Below are 8,574 nucleotides of genomic sequence, written 5' to 3'. Positions count from 1 at the left end.
TCTACTTTCAGAATAGGCTAGAGCTGGCTCAGCACGTCCAGCAGGTTGATCTAGCTTCCAAGGGCTGTGTCGTTATGTGTGTGTGTGCACCTCTCCCAGGGAGAGTAACTAGCAGTGCTTTCATCTGTCCAAAGTTGGTTTTTGTTTAATTGCTCTATTTATCACCTTCATAAATTCACATCTACCTCACAGCAATATCCTGGAGGAGTAGTATGTGTGAGCCAATAAAAATGAAGTAATGAAAAAATGTAATGAGTCATTTTAAGAAAACATCATTAAAAAGTTGAGTAAGAAAATAAATGTTTCAGCCCAGATATACCTTGAATAGAACTTTTTGTTCAAGTGTAGAAAGTGACACATGCACATGAGGAAACCATGCCCACGTAATTCTTGCAAAAGACGCAGACTGCTGATGGGAGAGAAGCATGGACAGCAAAGCATGAACTTAACTCTTGTGAAAGACTTAAGGCTTCACTGATGGGAAGCAGAGATGAACCGTGGATGTGGGCACAGTGAGGGCTCACTCGAGGCTACAAGGAAGGGCCACGAGGAAAGCAAGCAGTGACATTTATACTTTCCTGAGTTTGGTCTTGCGTAGTCAGGGCCAGATATAGCAGATCCTTTAAAGAAAAGGGGGGAAATTAAAAACAAAAACAATGAATTAAGGGAAATTAGTTCTAGGCCAGAATTGTAAAAAGATGTGAGATTGGTTATTTTTAAAAGCCAATGCTATCTCAAAGGGTAAAAAGTCAAATTTTTCCTTAAAATTACTTTTTAAGAAACAATTAGAATCAAAACTTTCGACTATTGATTTTTTTTTAAAGAAAAGGCCCACCATTTGAACAGCGAGAGAAGAATCTAAAATGATTCATCATCCTTCTGAAACTCCTGCCCCACCTGTTTCTATCGTTCAGACACTTTTTGTCCCGTATCACAGAGAAAAGCCTTCTCTCAGCCTACTTGCAGAATAAAGAAGTAGCCTATTTAAAACAAACACTTATTGTGTATCTATTTTGTGATCTATATTGTCCCAAGTACTGGAAATTCGGCTGTGAATAAGACAGACAGTATGGTCCCCAAGGAGCTTATGTTCTGGTGAGGGAGGACAAGCAATAAACCCATAAAAATAAATGAATAAAGAACCAATAAGTGTGATGAAGAAGCTGCAACAGGACACTGGGATGAAGGTGACTGGGGAGACGGGGCACTGCCTTGGCCACGGTGGTCAGGGGTGGCAGCTCTGTCTTTTCGCCGTAACCTTCTATGGCAGAAGGGTCAACTCCACTCACAAGGACCCTCCCTCATGACCTAACCACCTACCAAAGGCCCCACCTCCTAACACCTTAGGGGCTGGGATTTCAGTGTGTGAACCTGGGGACACAAATATTCAGTCTATTGCAGTGTAACAGGCAGGACAGTAGGAGATTTGTCCTCAGCAAACTTAAGTTGCAAAGAGAGAAGCACCCAAAAGATTAAACAAAATGAGAGATATTAACCCAGTTTCATGGAAAAAATGTCGCAGCTTCCAAAGAGAAGTAACAAAGCCATGAGAGCCTGGAGAAAACTCCCACAGCAGGGGACACTAAGAGCCCCCAGACCACAGACAGCCAGGATGAGACGGATCATGTCTAGTCTGAAAGAGGTAAATGTCATGCTGAAGCCCTCAAAGGCTATGATAACAAGGCTGTGGCTCTCTGGTAAAAGCTGAATGAACCAAAGATAGCAGCGAAAACTACGCAGCATTTAACAAGACTCACAGAATCCACGGTGCCAGTAAAGCTAAAGTGTGGTGGAGGTAAAAACAGGACACTGAATACCCACCTCCCCCACCCCTGCAGCAGGAGGCCAGAGGCCCTGCTGGACACGTCCTGAGTCGGGAATGAGGTTTGGCTCCTGAGTGCCACAGCCCTGTGGATATGAGCAAGGGCTCTGAGAGCAGCGGGCCCTGCCGCGTCCCAGCCACGTGACTTCCGCAAACATCTCTAAACATGTTTCCTCGGGTGAAAAATGGGGATAATAGCAGTCACTGAATAATAACGCTATGCAAAATGCGTGGTCACAACGCATTAAATGAGCTGATGTATTAAGGTTTATTAACGTTCCCGGCACACGGTAAACATTCAAAACACTAGCTCTGTTATTTCTGAATCAGTCACAGAGCAGACAGTGAGGGGTCTGGTGGCCGAGTGTAACTGTGGTGGGCAAAGGGCTGTGGAGCCAACCTAGGAAATCGAGAGAGTCCAGAGTGGGGAGGGTACAGCTCAGGGGTAGAGCGCGTGCTTAGCATGCACAAGGTCCTGGGTTCAATCCCTGGTACTTCCCTTAAATAAATAAAGAAATAAACCTACTCACCTCCCTCCCACCAAAAAAAAAAAAAAAAAAAAGAGGGTCCAAGACTCACAGAGTCAGTGCCTGAGGGAGGGCAGCCCACACAGGGTTTGAGGGAGCCCCTCCCACAAGCACAGGGGATGCTGCTAAGGAAAGAGAAAACAGCAAGTGTCCACAACACCAAAGAAGCAGTGAGCACAATAATTGAATCTACGTTATTCTGGGTCTAAAATTTGTGTCCTTAATTACTGTGTTATCTCATCTTGGGATTTTAATTGGGCCATTGAACACTTACTAAAGTGTGTGAAGAGAACTAAAAACTAGATTTGTGAAATCATTGCATAGTGAAATACTATATATGGTCACGTTTCCGAGTTCTCAGTCTAACAGAACTTGCCCTCTGTTAGATCCTTTCTAAAAACAACAAAAAAATTTACAACCTGTTCTTTTCCCTGCTGTGTTATTTCCCCTTCAATAGAAAACTGCATATTATTTACCTCAGAATCCACAGGCACACAGAAAAGGCTCAATAAATGTTTATTTAGCAAACCCAAAATGTCTTCCAGAAAACCATATTTCAGGATATAATACTTTAAAATGAAGTTATCCTAGAAAGGAACAGTCCAGTCCAGTCACATAATGAAATACCACTCGGCAATGAAAAGGAACAAGCCACTGATGCGTGTAACAACACAGACGAACATCAAAAGCATTATCAAAAAATCAAAAGGACACATGCTATGTGATTCTGGACAAAACTATACAAATCAGTGGTAGTCAGGGGGTGGGGAAGGTGGCGGGTTACAGAGATGCATGAGGAAACTTTGAGACAATAGAAATGTTCTGTGTCTTGATTGTGGTCGTGATTACATGACGGGATACTGTCGTCGAAATTCACAGAACTGTATATGTTAAGGGGGTGAATGTTACTGTAGGTAAATTATTCCTCAACGAGCCTGACTGAGAAATAAAGGAAGACCTAAGATCACAATACATGATGCTCCTTGATAACGTACTTCAAATACACTTACTAATTCTGAGGTGACAGAGTATTTCACAGACGTCCTAAAAGCAATTGTCCTGCATTTAACAAAGTCCAAAACATCATTTAACTGTAGCATCTCAAAGATACAGACAATCCTAGCTATTCATTTGCTACTGTTTCTGTGAAGAGTGTGTTGTATAAACCTGAAAAGGGGATGAGAAATGCGGCCCTAATTTGGAAGAATCACATGGAGCTGAAACGTGGCAAGGGATGATTTCCTATATGAAAGCTGTTTAGTTTAACTATCTTTAAACATTCCGTATCTGAATAATAAAAATGCAGTCTTACATTTTCAAGGCACATAAAAAGTATCCAGCAATTAGACAGCTGCTTATCTTCATGGCTCATTTCCTTGGCTGGTTTTCTGCGTCAGAGCTCATATCCCTGAAGGTTGTTATACACTAGCTTTCATGTCTTCTCATTCATTCATTCATTCAATTTTTCACTCATTTAATAATTGGTTATTAAGTATCTCTATATGCCAGACACTGGAGATACAGCAGAGAGTAAAAAACATGAGAAACCTGTCTGTTACCTTCCATTCTGGTGAGGAGAGAGACAATGAATACTTTCAGGTGATGAAAAAACAAAACAGGGCGATGGGTATAGAATGACGTTTGCGGGGTAGGCAGTGGGTGGACAGAACACTTTGGATAGAACGGTGAGGGGACCTGAGGAGACAGCATTTACACTGACAACTCCGGGAGGTGACTGACGAGGAGTCAGCCACGGGAAGAGATCTGTGGGAAGAGTGTTCCAGGCATGGGGAACAGTAAGACCGAAAGCTTGAGACAGAAATGCATTTGGTATTAAGTGAGGGCTCTGAGGCAGGCACGTGGCCAGAGCGCAGTGAACAAGGCGAGAGTGGTAGCAGGGATCCAGGGAGCTCTGCCGGTCTCGGAAGCCCTGGAAGGGAGCTTCAGTTTATTCTAATGGCAATAGGAAGTTATCAGAGGGTTTTCAGTATGACAGTGATGCGATCTTCTTTTAAAGTCTCTCTGGCTTCTCTGGTGGTGGGCAAGAAGGCAGACTGGGAGAAAGGTCAGGTGGCCACTGCAGTCATCCAGGCAAGAGATGAGGGTGGCTGGGATCCAGGTGGGAGCAGTCATGGCGGTGAGACGTTCGATCCAGTTTCCACTTGGCAGCGAGGGCTAACCAGACTTGCTGACGGACTGGATGGGGTGGTGGGAAGCAGCACTGGGTGAGTGGGGACAAGATGGAGAAGACTGGGATAGGGAAAAATTCTGGAGGGAGACCAATAATTCTGTCTTGGTCTTGTCATATTTCAGATATGCTAAGAGACGTAAGTGGAGATGTAAGAAGGCAGCTGGATACTCAAGTGTGGAGGTCTGGGAGAGAATAGAGTTGGACACACAACTGTGCAATCCCTCACCTCACAGGCTGTACTTAAAGCAGTGAGACTGGATGTAATTACCTATGGGGTTTAAGTGCAGAAGAGAAGAGGCCCTAGAACAGAGAGCTGGGGCCCTTTAACAGTCAGAGTATTAGGTGGAGTAAAGGAAGACGTGACCCAGAGGCAACTCCGGCGACACAGGAGAAAACCTGAGGGTCGTGGTAATGGAAGCCAACAGTAGAACGTGTTTTAAATAGGAGGAAGTGATCATCTCTGCCCCTGCAGAGAAGTCAAATTAGAGAGGGCTGAGAACTGATACTGTGTTCGGCAAGATGAAGTCACTGGTGGCAGATCTGACAGGGTCATGTCACCAAATGCGATGAACATCTGAGTGGAGTGGGCTGAACACAGGAAGGGAAGTGAGAAAGTGGAGGAAGCAAGAACAAGCAACGGTTGGCGAGTTTCACCGGGAAAGGTGCTGAGACAGAGGACAGAAGCTGGCGAGGCTGCGGACCCCAGGCAGAGTTTACTTAAGGACAATACTAAGGCATGGTGCAGGAAAGAGGGCAGATTGTGGCAGGAATGAAATCTTCAACTAGACAGACACGCGACCCAGCGCGCGAGAGAAGGCAGGGTGTGCTTCTTCATCGTGCAAGGAGGGAGTGCACGTGTTCAGAGTGAGGCTTGTTGGCACACCTGATGGTGAGAAGATGAGGTGATTATTGCCTGATGGCTTCTGTTCCTTCCGCGAAGTGCAAAGTGAGAGCGCCAGTTGAGGGAAGATGAAGTGCCGGAGGTTTGAGGGGAGAGGAGATGTAAGATAAGCAACTTGGAGAGTCAGAGGCGATGTCATTTTCATGTTTGTATCCTAGCCCAGTGCCTGGCACATTGCAGGCATATTCCAAAGTGACTGACGGTAAGGATCAGAAAGGAAAGGAAGCACTGTTTTATGCACTAAAAACTACATTTTATAATGAGAGTGATGCATTTGTAGAGTACTTTGGCTTACAAGTGGTATAGTGTCTACTTGAATATGTTCTGTAAGTTCTAGAATATTAGAGGAAGCATCCTTACAAAAGTTTATTTGGGACAAGATTACTATTTACACGTTATTTACAAGGCCACCTTTCCCACTCTGCTAATCTCTTCAGGGGTGAGGGAATTCTGTCTTTTCACCTTTGTATTCTCAGGTCGTATATAAAGCAGTGCCTGGCACAAAGTAAGTGCACAGTAATGTTTTTTAAAATAAATAAATGACTATGAGCACGAGGAGCTTCTAATCCCAAGAGGGTTTATAAGCTGAAATAGAAGACTCACCTTTTAGGTGAGTCTTTAGTTCAGATACTTCAGGGATGAAAAGCTGTAGTGGATTATAAAGACAACGGACACTTTCGGGGCATTCTGAGGGAGTCACGATGTGCAGTTATGCACTCCCACAAAACTTTCTTTATGCCACTATTTCAAGAATGAAAACTAATTTAAGTGGATTTTTGGTCTCAATAATGTGGTAGCTCTTCTCTCTGCTTGAGTTTACGGACTCTGATCTTTTGTCTACAACAGTAATGGACTTTGCCTTATTCAGCTAACACTGCGTTACTGTGAACTACATTCCCAGATGCTTCAGGGCCACTCATCTTGCTTCCTCTTCTCCTCTAGAAAGACTTGGGAAGATTCTTTTCTGTCTGGATGATGAGGGACCACACTCACCCGCGCCTGCCATGGAAGCCCAGCCCAAGGAAGTTTATACCAAGCAGGCAGCTTCCCGCTCCACTCTACTCCCACATCAGCCTTCTCATACCCCTAGTTTTGTACAGCATGACCTCCCCCTTTCTTGTAGCATTGCTTTCAGAAGTAAAATATTTGAAAAATGTAAAAGAAAGAAGAAAACATGCTTGGGACTATACGAGAGGAGGAGAGGGAAGGTAGAAAAACAGAAATGGGGAGGAAAGAAACCTGACCACTTTTAAAGTCACTCAGTATCATTACAGACATTCTGCTGAACAATAAAAGTATATGATAAACTTCACAGCTGAGGGGAAAAATAAAACACCGCAGAGGGTCAGGCAAAGGAAAGTCGAGAAAGCTGTAACTCTGAACCAGTCATTTTGCCCTGTAGCAAGGAACACAGAAGCTGTTTTTATGCTGGGGAGAAAAGTGTGGCCATATCTCTGCTTTCATGTTTATGTATCAACACAAATCACAAAAGACAGAGAATATAAACATATCAACTGAGGCTTTTACCAAGAAAACTTGACGTTTCTGATTTAGAAATAGTTCAGAAATGGGAAGGAGGGGGAACCTGTTACGCAGTCATTGGTAAGTGGCTGGCGCCCTCTAGTGGCTGCTTAGATTCCATGCATGTGGATCCTAAAATGCACTTTTGAGGAAAAGACCTTTAGGAAAAAAATAACCAAATGTTTTAGGAAAAAATAAAACAAAACAAAATACTTTGTTGTAATGTCCTGACAAAGAAGTTTTGCAGAGATAAATTTTAAAATTTACAATATTTGCCTGTAAAACAATTAAATTACTGAAAATAACTAAGTCATTGACAAAATGAAATGGGAGTGAACAAACAGCAATTAGTCTATTGAACGGCAGGTTTCTACACTTATATAAATGAAGCCATGAGAATGGGTGAGGCATTCAGATAAGCCTATCAGAAATAAAAGAGGAGGTCCAAGGAAATCACAACATCTGAAGCAGTGAGGGAGTCCAAGATAAGGACTGTGTAAGGAACAGGAGGGCCGTAGACAATGGTATTTGAGAATATCACAGAGACGAGAGCAGCAAGCCATGGTAGTGGACGGTGTCAGATGGGGCAGAGAATAAGGCAGACTGTGATTAAAAATCAGCCATTGAGGAGGGGGGCAAAATGGCAGAGCAGGAAGACCCTCACCTCCTCCCATGGGTACACCAAAACTACAGCTCCTTACAGGGCAACCACCTACGAGGACAACCTGAAGACGCGCCGAAAAGACGAGCACAGCTGAAAACACAGAAACTAGAAATACAAGAGATAAGCAAGAGAGGGTGGGAATAGCTCAGTGGTAGGGTGCATGTTTAGCATGCACAAGGTCCTGGGTTCAACCCCCAGTGCCTCCATTAAAAAAAAAAGAAAGAACTACATTTAAAAAAATGTAAAGAAGAATCACGAGATGGGTAGGAGGGGCACAGATACAGTACAGTCAAGACTCACACCCCAGGTCAGCAGGCCACAGACTGGACGAATGTCACAATTCCAGAGGTCTTCCCCAAGGAGAGGGAAGTCCAAGCTACACTTCGGGTTCCTGGCACGGAGTCAAATCCTGGGAAGACGAATTCTCAGAATGTCTGGCTTTGAAGCCAGTGGGGATTACATTCAGGAGAGCTAGAGGACTACAGGAAACAGAGATTCCATTTTTTTAGGGTGCATGCAAAATATGACATGCTCTGAGTCCCAGAACAGAGTAGTTTGAAAGTGGCCAAGGTCAGACCCACTTGCTGATCCTGGACAGCCTCCCAGAGAGGCAGGAGGCACTGAGACTTCCCCTCGGAATGCAGATGCTGGCAGCAGTCAGTTATGGGAGCTCATTCTACTGCAAGGACCGTGGTGCTGGTAAGCACCATCATGGAATCCTCCCTGTAACATATTAGCCCTGGGGGCTTCCCCACCCACCAGCAGGCTGGCAGCAGTCCAGATATGTACGAATGAAATAATGCCATTTGCAGCAACATGCATGGACCTAGAGATTATCATATTAAGTGAAGTAAGTCAGACAGAGAAAGACAAATATAATACTTATATGTGGAATCTAAGAAAAGATACTAATTTTACTTACAAACCAAAAATAGACTCATGGACACA

General features: G+C 44.0%; 1 protein-coding gene across 2 annotated transcripts in view; it reads right to left on the bottom strand.

Moving 5' to 3' along the window:
- Positions 1-314: 314 nt before the first annotated feature.
- Positions 315-8,574, bottom strand: part of CCDC18 (coiled-coil domain containing 18) — a 112,419-nt gene continuing 104,159 nt past the window's right edge. The window contains exon 31 of one of the 2 annotated variants that reach the window (XR_010382169.1): positions 315-620. The gene's annotated coding sequence lies outside the window, so the exon portion shown is untranslated. Of the gene's footprint in view, positions 621-2,853; positions 7,121-8,574 lie in introns of those variants that run through there. The other variant, XR_010382167.1, reaches the window with a different exon arrangement.

Source organism: Camelus dromedarius, chromosome 9 (assembly GCF_036321535.1).
Source record: "Camelus dromedarius isolate mCamDro1 chromosome 9, mCamDro1.pat, whole genome shotgun sequence".
Classification (NCBI taxonomy): Eukaryota; Metazoa; Chordata; class Mammalia; order Artiodactyla; family Camelidae; genus Camelus; species Camelus dromedarius.
Note: the sequence above shows the minus strand (reverse complement) of the source record. Positions and strands in the feature narration are given on the sequence as shown.